Source organism: Echinops telfairi, unplaced genomic scaffold (assembly GCF_000313985.2).
Source record: "Echinops telfairi isolate 266 unplaced genomic scaffold, ASM31398v2 ScPeMD7_7420;HRSCAF=8458, whole genome shotgun sequence".
Classification (NCBI taxonomy): Eukaryota; Metazoa; Chordata; class Mammalia; order Afrosoricida; family Tenrecidae; genus Echinops; species Echinops telfairi.
In genome coordinates this window covers 6435834-6449594 of record NW_022111320.1, presented here as the reverse complement: position 1 = coordinate 6449594, position 13761 = coordinate 6435834, and positions in this window count along the sequence as shown.

The following is a 13761-nucleotide window of genomic DNA, read 5'->3' as shown; positions in this document are numbered from 1 at the left end:
CCCATAACACAGGGAATACAAGATAGATAAACCCCTCAGGGCCAACAAGAAGAGTAGATAAACCAGGAGAAATAGGGGAGGGTGGGGAGAGAAATGGGGAATCGATCACAAGGATCAACCTATAACCCCTTCCCAGGGAAATGAACAACAGAAAAGTGGGTGAGGGGCGATGGAGGAGGATGTAAGATATGAAAATAATAATCTATAATTTATCAAGAGTTCATGAGGGAGGATGGGTGGAGGGGGAGGGGGAAGAAATGGGGAGCTGATATCGGGGGCTGTAGTGGGAAGAGAATGCTTTGAAAATGATGATGGTGGCATATGTGCAAATGTGCTTGACACACTGGATGAATGTATGGATTGTTATAAGAGATGTAAGAGCCCCCAATAAAAGTATTTAATAAAAATAAAACAAAACCAAAAAAAGAATTAAGAACATTTGGTTTTGCCTTAAGAAACTCTAAGAACTATTTCAGTTAACAATTTATGAAAAAACATCTTGTTCACCTAATTACTGAGAATTGATTCTACACAGAGGAATCCTTCGATGAGTACCCACAAGATGCTAAGTGATCCTCATGTGCTAGGCTCAAGCTAAAGATTTCCATTCACACGATTCTTGCTTAATATCTCCTTGTCACAATTTTTCAATTTTTTTCTTTCCAAAAGCTGTCTCAATTATGGCTCAACATAGATGCCCACCTAAAGCCATCTCTTACTAGAGAAAATACACCCTGAAATATTCCTTCTAAAACTGTCCTATGAAAAATCCACTAAATGGAAAAAAAAAGCCACTAAATGCAAAAATTCCTAAGGCGAGGCCCAGGTACTCTGGCAGGGCTCCCATCCAACCCAGGAATACATAAGGCAGTCAACTAAAAAGGAGGGGAAAAGAAAAAAAAAAAGAGGATGTGGATAGTGGGGGAACAGGGCACTAACCCACCCACAGGGAGGGTATTGTTTATGTCTCCACAGGAAAGGGCGAGAGGGACCAGACCTCCACCTGGCATGCCAAGCCTTGAGGGCAACATGCAGGCAAGAAGCAGCAAACTAGCAGAGAGGTCTGCAAAGTCAACCCTTCCCCAGAAGATTGCACTGCAGAGGAAAGCACTGAAGAGACAGCCCAGGGAGAGGAGTGGGTCTGTCTGCCCAGACCACAAGGGAGCAAACTAAGAAGGAGAGAGAGAGAGAGAGAGAGAGAGAGAGAGAGAGAGAGAGAGAGAGAGAACCACCTCCTGGTCCACCCAACCCCGTGTACGACACTCCTAGTTGGAGTAGCCAAGGCACAGAGAGGACCATAGGGCTGGCCCCACCACGAGACTCGACATCCCCTCACTGACCCACAGCACTGCAGTGGGCAGCACTGGAGACACAGTGCAGGAATTGTACCCGGTCTGACCCTCCCTACACTGGGGCGAAACACATAGGGAGCACAACAGAGCAGCAAGGGGGCACAAAGCAACGAAGTACTCAAGGAATCCCGAAAATAGCCTTCGTACTTAGAGGGCAGGGCTTGGCACTTCATCAAACTTGTTTGAAAAACATACATAAGGGTCAGCAGACAGACCTGGAACTATTTATAGGTCTCCCCCACCTTCTTCCTCTTTTTTCATGTCTATCTATATAAGATAGGCAAGATAAACAATTCCAAGGAGAAAACAATGGGACCAATGGTTAGGAGGGGGTTAGTGGGGGAAGACAGGGGAGAGGGGGTGGTGGGGGAAAGAAAGGGGATACGGGGAGAGAGGGAGGAGGAGAAAGGGAGGGGAGAGCCAACAAACCCAAGGACAAGGGAACAAGAGATCTAAAATCAATGGTGAGGAGGGTGTAGAACACCTGGTGGGGTGCAATGTAGCTGAGAGGAATTGCTGAGAGCAAATGAAGGTAGAAAGTGATAGTGTTCCAAGAGGAAAGGAAAGGGAAAAGAATTAGAAGGCAAAATACATTTATAGGAGTATAAATATAGGCATGTACATATGTAAATATATTAATATATAATGATAGGGATATAGGTCTATGTACATATATTTATATGTTAAGTACCAAGATAGCAGATGGACATTGGTCTTCAACTCAAGTCCTCCCTCAACACAAGAAAACTTTGTCCTAATAACCTGGCATTCTGTGATGCTCACCTCCCAACACAATCGCTCACCTCCCAACACCTCCCGACAAAATGGGTGCATAAGCAAATGTGGTGAAGAAAGCTGATGGTGCCTGGCTATTAGATGTACTGCCTGGGGTCTTAAAGGCATGAAGATAAAAAAGCGGCCATCTGGCAGCAACAAAGCCCACATGGAAGAAACACTGTAACCAGTGTGGTCATGAGGTGTCTAAGGGATCAGGCATCAGAAGAACCAAAACAATCATATCAATATGAATGAGGGGGATTGAAGTGGAGACCCAAACCCCATCTGTAGACAATTGGACATCCCTTCACCGAAGGGTCACAAGGAAGGGATGAGCCAGCCAGGGTGAAGTATAGCACCAACAAAACACACAACATTCCTCTAGTTCTTTAATGCTTCCTAGCTCTTTAAGGCTTCCTCCCTTGCCCCCCTCCCCAACACTCATGACCCTAGTTCTACCTTACAAATCTGACTAGATTGGAGCATATACACTGGTACAGATAAGACTCTCAACACACTGAATCCAGGAGAGATAAATCCCTCAGGAACAATAATGAGATTAGTGATACCAATAGGACAGGGGGAAGGTGGGGGAGAAGGGAGAGAATGGGTAAACCAATTGCAATGATCGACATATAACACCCACACCCTGCCTCCAAAGGGGATTAACATCAAAAACATGCGAGAAAGGAGACAGTAGACAATATGATATGAAAATAATAATTTATAATTTATCAAGGGGTCACGAGAGTGGGAGGGTGGCTGAGGAAGGGGAAAAAGAGAAGCTGATTCCAAGGGCTTAAGTAGAAAGAAAATGTATTGAAACTGGTGGTAACATGTATACAAATGTGCTTGATACAATTGATGTATGGATTATTATAAGAGCCCCGAGCACCTAATAAAGTGATTTATTTAAAAAAAGAAAAGAAATTGTTGATGACAACAATTGTACATATCCACTTGATATAATGGATGTATAAGTTGTTATAATATATGTAAGAGCCCCCAATAAAATAACTTATTAAATAAATAAATAAAAATAAAACTCTCCTGTGCTCATTTTCTCTGTAAAAGCTTATTATATAAAACAACCCTAGATGATGACGTTTTACCTCCATGTAATGCATGAGGCAACATCATCTGATGAAAGTGAGGAAGAAAGTGCCAAGGTCCAATAGTTGAGGAATTCAGAATGACAAAATAGCCACTCACAAGAGAGGACCATTTTGGAAGACAAAATGAGGATTGGGGGGGCAATTCTAAAGGTGAGTAGAGTCTTCCAAGATTTCTATGGGGTCTTAGAAACAGTACAGCCAGAATGCTCATTTCAAGCAAGGATGGGGAGACTTTGTCTCCCATACTTTGGACATGTTATCAGGAGAGAGCATTCCCTGGAAAAGGACATCATGCTTAGTAAAGTAGAGAGGCAGCAAACACAAGGAAGACCCTCAACAAGATGGTTTGACACAGTGATTGCAACAATCAGTTCAAACATAAGAATACTTCTGAGGAAGGCGCAGGATGGAGAGGACTTTCATTCTGTTAGCTGTACATGGGTAACAATGAGTCACAACCAACTCAACAGCAACAACATGGTTTTCTCCAGCACCTCTACTGTAAGCCCTGAAGATAGACACATCACAGTGGACAAATACGGCATGTTGACCGTAACCTCCAAACAATTCATCGGTGTATGTTTAAATAACGGAGTTCAAATGAACGAGGTACAGTGGTTACAGGCTCATCTGCAAATCCAAAGGTTGAGGGTTCGAGTCCATCTGCTACTGCATGAGAGAAAGATGTGGCGATCTGCTTTTGTCATGATTTACATCCTTGGAAACCCTATGGGGCAGTTTAACTCTATCCTGTAAGGCAGGGGTGCTCAACCTTCCTAATGCCGTGACCCTTTAATACAGATCCTCATTTTGTGGGGACCCCCAACCATAAAATTATTCATAACTGTAATTTTGCTACTGTTATAAATGAGGTGACCCCTGTGAAAGAGTGGTTCAATCCCCAAAGGACTTGCGTCCCACAGGTTGAGAACCACTGCTATAAGGTCATTAAGGGTTTAAATATATTTTAAAATAGTGAGCAATCCACAAAATCAACTTGTAAAATTCTAGCTAAATTAGGATTATTATTTAGATATTATAGTTTAACAGCATAGTTTGTTATGGTTAAAGAGTAATGTTATTTCTGCATGTATTTAATTTTGCTGCAAATATATCCATGAATGTGATGGAGTACATAAGGGGCAAAGTTATGAAAACTTCATGGACATAACAAACACCTTGGAGGATTGAGTTAATAGGGCCTAGGAGCTCAAGGTCATGGTCTTGGGACAGCAAGGTCAATTGGCATAATTACAACAGAATGAAACCTTGCTCAATCCTTTGCCATCCTCCCAATCACTCCTATGTTGAGTTAATTGTTGAAGTCTTGGAGGCATGGTGACACAGCGGTTACACTTTGATCTGAAATCCACAAGGTCCACGGTTCAAAACCACCAGCTACTCCATGGAAGAAAGACAAGGCTTTCTACACCCTTACATACTTACAGTCTCAGAAACTCACAGGGGCAGTTTTACCTGGTACTATAGAGTCACTGTGAGTTGGCATTGACTCAATGACCATGAGTGAGTTTATGTCATGAGAACTAATTATTCTAAGATTTAGAGCTACAATTATGTGTGAGATCAAAATCCCTTGTTGATGCCACTACACTAATCCATCACATCAATGGCCTTTCTCTTTTTCGCCCACCCTCTATTTTATCATGCATGAGGTTCTTCTCCAGGGACTTGTCCCTCCTGATAACATGTCCAAAGTATGTGAGACAGGCTCTCCAGCCATGCTCTGGAGAGCATTCTGACTGTACTTCTCCCAGGACAGATTAGCTCTTCCTTCCAGTAGTCCAGTAGTCCAGTAGTCCGTCGTACATGCAATTTTCTTTGCCATCATCATAGTTCAAATGCACGAATTTTCTGTGGTCTTCCTTATTCATCGCCCCACTTTCTCATGCATATGAGGCAATCAAAAATACTATGGCTTGAAACAGGCACACCTTAGTCCTCACAGTGATGTCTTTGCTCCTCGACACTTTAAAGAGATCTTTAGCCCAATGTAATACGTTGTGTGATTTCTTGACTCCTGCTTCCATGCGCTCTGCTTGTGGATCCTAGCAAAATTAAATCTTGAATGACTTCAATCTTTTCCCCTCTTTCCATGATGTTATTTAGTGGTCTAGTTGTGAGGACTTTTGTTTTCTTTACATTGAGTTATAATCCATACTGAAGGTGCAGTCTTTGGTCTTCGTCAGGAAGTGCTTCAATTCCTATTCGCTTTCAGCAAGCACAGTCATGTCATGTGCATATCACAGGTTGTTCATGAGCTTTCCTCCAATCTTGATACCACAGTCTTCTTCCCATAGTCCAGTTTCTTGGATTATTTGTTCAGTATACAGATTGAATAAATGTAGTGAAAGGACCAATTCTGACACCCACACATTTCCTGACATAAACCATACCATTTCCCCTTGCTATATTTGGAGGACTGTCTCTTAGTATATATACAGGTTCTACATGAGCACAATGAAGAGTTCTAGCATTTCTAATCTTTACAATTATGAGCCACATAATCAATGCCTTTGCACAGTCAATAAAATTCCAGTAAACATGTTTTTTTGTTTTCTCTGCTTTCAGTCAAGACTCATCTGACATCAGTAATGATGTCCCTCATGCTATGTCTTCTTCTGAATCCAGCTTGAATTTCTGACAGTTCTTTTTCTATGCACTGCTGCACCATGTTTAAATTATTGTCAGCAAAATTTTATTTGCATGTGATATCAATTATATTGTTTGATAATTTTTGCATTCTGTTGAGTTAATTTTCTTTGGAATGAGTACAGATATGGATCTCTTCCAGTTCATTGGTCAGGTAGAAGTCTTCCAAATTTCTTGAAAGGGTAAGTGCTCCTGGTGCTTTTTCAGCTTGTTGAAACATTTCAATTGGTATTTCATCAATGAGTTAGTTTATTGTGCCAACCTGGCCGATAAACACATGTGGGATTAATTGAAGGGCAGAGAGATAAATGGCTCCGTGAGCCTCGCCTTTGGAGTTCTTGGGTCTCTTGCTTTGTGATGGTCGCACCAGGGTGCAGTTGCCTTAGCAGTTTCCTGCTTCAGCTTGCAAGAATGACTTCCTACAAGACATCTTCAAGGAGAAGCCACATGGACCTACTCCCATGCAGCCCTGGGTGCTGGAGCAGCCGTGTGGAGACCCCTGCCAGTGCTGAGATGCTTACACATTCACTGACTCAGTTTTCCTCCTGAAGTCGGCATCATTGCCTCTGTTTTGTGAGATGGAAGACTTTGTGGATTGGTGTTGGACATATGAGTTAATGGGTTAATGTTGGACTTGCGGGCTTGGGCAGCATTGGGTTGGGATGTTTTCTTGATGCACACTTAATCTTTACATAAAACTCTCTCTTATACATGAGTTTTTGTAGATTTGTTTCTCTAAAGTACCCAGACTAATACAATCAATTTCTGAAGGCTTGACTTTTGCCAAAGCCTTCAGTACAGCCTGGAATTCTTCATTTGATACAATCATTCTTGATCACATGATGTCCCTTGAAATGGCTGAGTCAATTCCTTTAGGTAAAATGACACTGTGTTCCTTCCATCTTATTTGGATGCTTCCTGCATCGTTCCAATTTTTTGCCTATAGATCCTTCAATATTGAAACTCAAGGCTTAATTTTTTCCTTAATTCTTTTGGTTTGAGACATGCTGAGTGTGTTATTACCTTTTGATTTTCTAATTCCAGATCCTTATACATTTCATTATAATAATCTACTTTGTCCTCTTGAATTCGGCCCATTGAAATTTTGTTTGGATCAGACTACAAATAAGTGATTCCTGCCTTATGGTATGAAAACTTGTACAAAAGTACCAAATCAAAAAGAATGACTTAAGTTCTATTTATAACAAGCAATGTAGCATACAAGTATAGAAAAAAAAATGTTCCTCCTGCGTCTATCAGTAAAAGTGTCACGGAAAAATAATCAGGAGGTAGAATGCAGGTAAAGGAAACAGCATGGACATGGAAACATGGATGTGCATGGCAAGCTCAGAAAAATGTTCACAAACCAGGGACATAGGAGCACAGGCAAATGTTCAGTGGTAGAGGATGCCATGAAGGAATACACAGATGATATATCATGAACCCTGAGGTGTGTATTGAGGAGCCACGGGAAGTTCATGAGAAGGGAGGAAGATGCCGTGTTTTAGACAGAAAGTGTGACTGCAGAAAGATCTGAAGCTTCGAAGCTAAAGAGACTTACATTTCAGTCTTGTCTTTTCTTATCATTTGGGCACGTAACAGTACAATTGGAGATATACTCTTTAACATCTCTATTTCTCAATTTCTTTATCTTGGGATAGAGTTGACAAATGAAAGAGTCACCCTTTTCATGATACACAGTAGATGCTAATTAGATAAATAAATGTGGAGGGTGTATTAGCAAAATAAGTGATTGAATACTTGGGATTATCTGGTATACGTGGGCTTATCTGGTACACAAGTGAAAGGGTCCAAAATAAGTAACGACTGTCGAAATAGAAAAGAGAGAACAAATATAAAATGCTGTCATCTAGTGGGTAGAGGATAGGGATCCTACAATGTACGGGACAGCCCTCCACAACAAAGAAGTTTTTGGCCCAACATGTCAAGAATGTTGAAGCTGATAAACTCTATAGTAATGAAAAAAAAGAGAACAACTGGTATGTATAGCCTTTCCTTTCTTTAGAAAATTCAACACGGACCTAGTTAAAGCATACATAGAATATTTTTAAAACCAGACACTTCCTTAAGCTCTCCAGAGAAGCAAAACCAGTGACGTTTATAGAGAGAGAAATGTACATCAAGAAATTGACTCACACAGGCCCAAAGTCCATGGGTCAGATGCTAGGCTGGAGCCGTCTCCTGACTCGAGGCTTCATACTTACCTGTCCTTGTTGGGACTGATGAACCTAAAAAGCAGAAAGACAACAGGTGGTGACTACAGAGGTTAATGAACCCAAGGTCAGCAAGTTAGTAGGCAGGTCGCTGACTAGTCCCCCAAATTGGCAGGCCATTGGCTCAAGCCAAAGAACCAGAGATCAATGAGCCAGGTGCAGGATCTGGACACAACAAAAAGCAAATCAAAGCAGTGAGAATCCTGACCCAGCTAAGTTGACAGAAAACCTGACAATTACAGATACTCACATACTTGCCATCAACATTTAAGAGATATTTCATGATGATGGCTTTTCTACATCAAGGAGAAAAAGGATGAGGCATGAGTCTAGATCAGCGGTTCTCAAACTGTGGGTCGCGACCCCTTTGGGGATCAGACGATCCTTTCAGAGGGGTTGCCTAAGACCATCAGAAAACACATATTTCCAATGGTCTTAGGCACTGAGACACTGCTCCTCTATCCGTCTCCAGGCAGTCTGCCCACATGCAGATACGCCCACATACCAGTACCCAGTGTGAAGACTGTTACCCATGTGACACCACACTTCAAGACAAAATTTCATTTATTTGTAATTAGAAATAAACATTTCATAATATATAATTACATATTGTTTTGTGATTAATCACTATGCTTTAATTACATTCAATTTGTCACAATGAAAATACATCCTGCATATCAGATATTTACATTACGATTCATAAAGTAGCAAAATTACAGTTATGAAGTAGCAACAAAAATAATTTTATGGTTGGGGGTCCCCACAACATGACGAACTGTATCAAAGGGTCACGGCATTAGGAAGGTTGAGAACCACTGGTCTAGATAGTTCTTGAGAAATACTCTACTGCTCTTCAACTGAGAATTGGTTGTATCTGATGGAGGAGTGCTAAGTAGCTTCAGATGGAAGTTCATTCCTCATTCACAACACTTAAGACAGAAAATTTATGAAAGATATCATTTATTAAAAGTGAGAAATTTATATTTGGCACATTAAGCAATAATATTAGCAAATATCACTAAGATAACATAATATCTGGGGGAGGGGAGAAACTTTGAGTATGCTTGGTAAAACTTTTCAATAAATGGGGTATAATGGCTCATTGTGAAAAAACTTAGTCGTTCCTGAAATAAAATCAAGTAGGAGAATACTATCTTGACCTAAAAGCCCATCATTTTTAAAAAATTGCCATTGACAAGGTTCCCATGGTTCCACCAAAGCCTGGCTTTGAGGAAGAATTCAGTCTGTTTCATCATGAGCCCCCAGTCTATATATTCCACCATAACATGTGATTCCCCTGAGAAATTGGTACAGGGGGAAAAATTGATTAAAAGAATTGATTCTTTTTAGTGAGTGAAATTGTGTCTTCCAAAAAGAATGTGATCTTATTTGAAAATAAGGTGTTGATGAGGTCACACTAACCTAGACATTTTAGTATTCAGTTTATTCTGACTCAGCGATAAATCCAATGACCAGTATCTTTATAACCGAGCGGTGAGGGAGATTTGGGTGAAAGAGACACAGAGGGAAGGAAGTCATATAAAGATTACAGTGATTTTGCCATAACCCAAAGAATGGCTGGGGCTGGAAGAGGCAAGCAAGGATTCTTCCTAGTCTTCAGAGTGCCTGCAGGGCCCTGCTGACAGCTTGATTTGGATTTCTAGCCTCCAGAACCATTGGAAAATAAATCCCTTGTTGTTTTAAGCCACCTAATTTGTGATAAAGGAGACTTAGTGACTCAATGGTTAAGCAAAATCAGCAGCTTGAACCCACCAGGACTTTTCACAGGAGAAAAGACCTGACAATCTGCTAGGAAATCCTTTGGGGCAGTGACACCGGATCCTATAAGGTTGCCATGCGTCAGAATGGTTAGTCCACAGACCTCACAACAGCAACCGGTTGTGGTCATTTGTTATGACAACCTTAGGACACAAATACACATCTTCAGACTCGACCCTTAAAGCCTGTAACTGGAGACACCTAGACACAGGGAAGTCAGATGGGCTTACTCCCAAGTCAAGGAATTGCTCCTGTAGTCATGCTGATTCCAAAGAAAACCACAGCAAATCTACACGCTCTCTAAATATGCCCATGCCCAGGACCCTGTTAAACCATACTATATTCCACAGTTCCCTTCTTTGCTCCATACTCATAATTACATGTTTATATAAGATACATATTTCCAACCCAGAAGGATCTAGCTACCTGAAGCAAAATTTTAGTCCTGTGGTTTAACATGCTCATGTAATTTTCTAGAACTGCACTCTTCAACACAGTACCTGGGAACCACGTGTGGTTAATGAGCTCTTGAAATGTGACTAACCCAAACTGAGATAATTTACTATGGGTGTAAAAAAAACCCTTATTTTTTAATATAATATAAATAATCTTATTAATTTTCTTCTATTTATTATATATTGAAGTAAAACATTTGCTATATTATTAAAATTAACCATACCTATTTCTTTTTACTTTTGTAGTGTAGCTAGTAAAAATTAAAATCTTTACTATGTGTTTCCCATTGTATTTCTATTGAGAAATGCTAATCTCAAGCTAACCCCTTGCACCTGTCTGTTTTCAGAGACAGGTACATTTCAATTCAGACATATTACTAACGGAATATACAAGTGCAGTCATTGAACATTCTCACTCCATTTCCCCAAACATTTTTAAAGTATACACTCTTATGAAATGACATTGTGAGCAGCCAATGCACAGAGAGGACCATAGAGCAGGCCCCACTGTGAGACACGACATCCCTCACTGACCCATAGCCCTATGGGGGACAACACTGGAGACACAGTGCGGGAATTGCACAGTGCGGGAATTGCGCCCAATCTGACCTCACCACACCGAGGCAAAACATTTAGGGAGTGCAACAAAACAGCAAGGGGAGCAGAGCAAGGAAGTCCCGAAGGAGTACCAAAAATAGACTTTGGGGCCGGGTGTGGCACCCTATCAGATTGGTCAACAAACAGACCTTGAACTATTTATAGGCTTTTTTTTTTTGTCATTGGTTTTTTGGTTGTTGTTGTTGTTGTTGTTTTCTTTTCTTTTGTTGCTTTGTTTTGCTCTGTTTTGCGTGCATATTATTATCTCTGCAGGTCTATCTAGATAAGATAGGTGGGATAAACAATCTGGAGGAGGAAACAACAGGTTGGGGGGGGGGGCATGGGAGAGGAGGAGATGGGGGAAAGGAAGTGGTGTTAACAAACCCAGGGACAAGGGAACAAGTGACCCAAAATCGATGACAAGGAGGGTGTAGGAGGCCTGGCAGGGCTTGATCAAGGGCAGTATAACCGAGAGGAATTACTGAAACCCAAATAAAGGCTGAGCATGATAGTGGGACAAGAGGAAAGTCAAAGGAAATAGAGGAAAGAACTAGGAGGCAAAGGGCATTTATAGAGGTCTAAATACAGGCATGTACATATGTAAATATATTTATATATGATGATAGGGAAATAGATCTATGTGCACATATTTATAGGTGTAGTATTAAAGTAGCAGATGGATATTGGACCTCTACTCAAGTACTCCCTCAATGCAAGAACACTTTGTTCTATTAAACTGGCATTCCATGATGCTCACCTTCTCGACATGATCACTGAAGACAAAGCGGGTGCATAAGCAAATGTGGTGAAGAAAGCTGTTGGCGCCATTAACAAAAGATATAGCATCTGGGGTCTTAAAGACTTGAAGATACACAAGCGGCCATCTAGCTGAGAAGCAACAAAGCCCACATGGAAGAAGCACATCAGCCTGTGTGATCATGAGGTGTTGGTGGGATCAGTTATCAAGCATCAAAGAACAAAAAATAATATCATTGTGAATGAGGGGGAGGGAGGAGTGAGGACATCCCCTTACAGCAGGGTCACGGGGAGGAGACATGTCAGTCAGGGTGCAGTATAGCAACAATGAAACATACAACTTTTCTCTAGTTCTTTAATGCTTCCCCCGCCCCCACCACTATCATGATCCCAATTCTACCATACAAAACCAGCTAGACCAGAAGATGTACACTCTTATAGATAAGAACTGGAAACAGGGAATCCAGGACAGATAATGAGACCACAGGACCAATAATAAGAGTGCAATACCAGGAAGGTAAGGGGAAGGTGGGGTAGAAGTGGGGAACCTATCAGAAGGATCTACATATAACCCCCTCTCTGGGGGGGCAGACAACAGATAACTGGGTGAGGGGAGACATCAGACAGTGTAAGACATGACAAAATAATAATTTATAAATCATCAAGGGTTCGTGTGGGAGGGGGGTGGGGAGGGAGAGTGAAAAAAATGAGGAGCTGATGCCAAGGGCTCAAGTAGAAAGAAAATGTTTTGAAAATGATGATGGCAACAAATGTACAAATATGCTTGACACAACGGATGTATGTATGGATTGTGATGAGTTGTACAAGCCCTCAATAAAATGATTTTTTTTAAAGAAAAAAGAAATGACATTGTATTAGATTTATGCTGCCAGGGAGGTTTTCCTATTAAGGACAGATTTCTCTCAAGGAAGAAAGTCATGTTTCTTTAAGATAGAAACTGGCAGAATCAATTATAAAAGGTATTATTCTGGCTATTTACATGGTATAACTCCTGACTATTTAAATGCATGTGATTGGAGGAAACAGAAGGAATAGTAATCAACATGAATTCTTAAAACAAAAGCCATACTTGATTAGACCATTTTTGTAGGTAAATTATTACATTTAGGAGGAAGCAGCTATACCTATTTTCCCTCAAAGTCTGACCAAGTTCCATGCTGAAAGGTATTAGTTCTTAACTGCTACGTGTAAACGATATCACCATAAACACCTTGACTTAAAAGAATGCACATTTGCTGTCTCAGTTTGGGGGAGTCCATTACTTATATTCCTTTATTGCTTCTTCTACGCGTGGGTTTCATTTTAAGCTCAAGTGGGGAAGGATTCATTGACAAGGCCGTGTGGTTGTTGGCAGCATTTACTCCCTTTCAGACTGACACACTGGGAGACTCGGTTTCTTGCTGACTGTTGGCAGGAGGCTGCCATTCGTTTTTTTGTCACACCATGCTCGACACAGGCAAGCTTACAGCACAGCAGCTTACTTCTTTAAAGGCAGCAAGGGAGAAATTCTCTCAGCAGGACAGACATTACAGTCTTATGCACCGCAACCACACACACGTTTCATCACCTTTCATGTGCACCAAAGCAAGTTCTAGGCTCCACGCACACTCACGGACAGAGGATTGCACAAAGACAGAACACCAAAAGGGGAAAATTCACAGAGCTGCCTTAGAGTCTATCCCAGACCATAGAGAACCGGCTTAGGAGAGACCTGGAAAAAGTGTCAGAGTGGTGCTCAAAGGATCTATGTTAGATCATCATAGTGACTATTCTTAAAAATTATGTGAAAGAGAGAGGAAAAATAATAGAATTTCCCGGTGTTCCGGCGAAGTTGCTGTCTAGGTAGTGAAATGGCATGGCAGTGGCAATAAATAAGGACTGGCTGATGGAAATTCTAAGCGGCACGTGGACTCAGCTCTGAGAGTCAACACACAGAAACCACAACTGAAGCTGCACAAGAGTCTTGCGAGAACCGAAAGGCACAACAAGGTGGCTTCCATCTAGA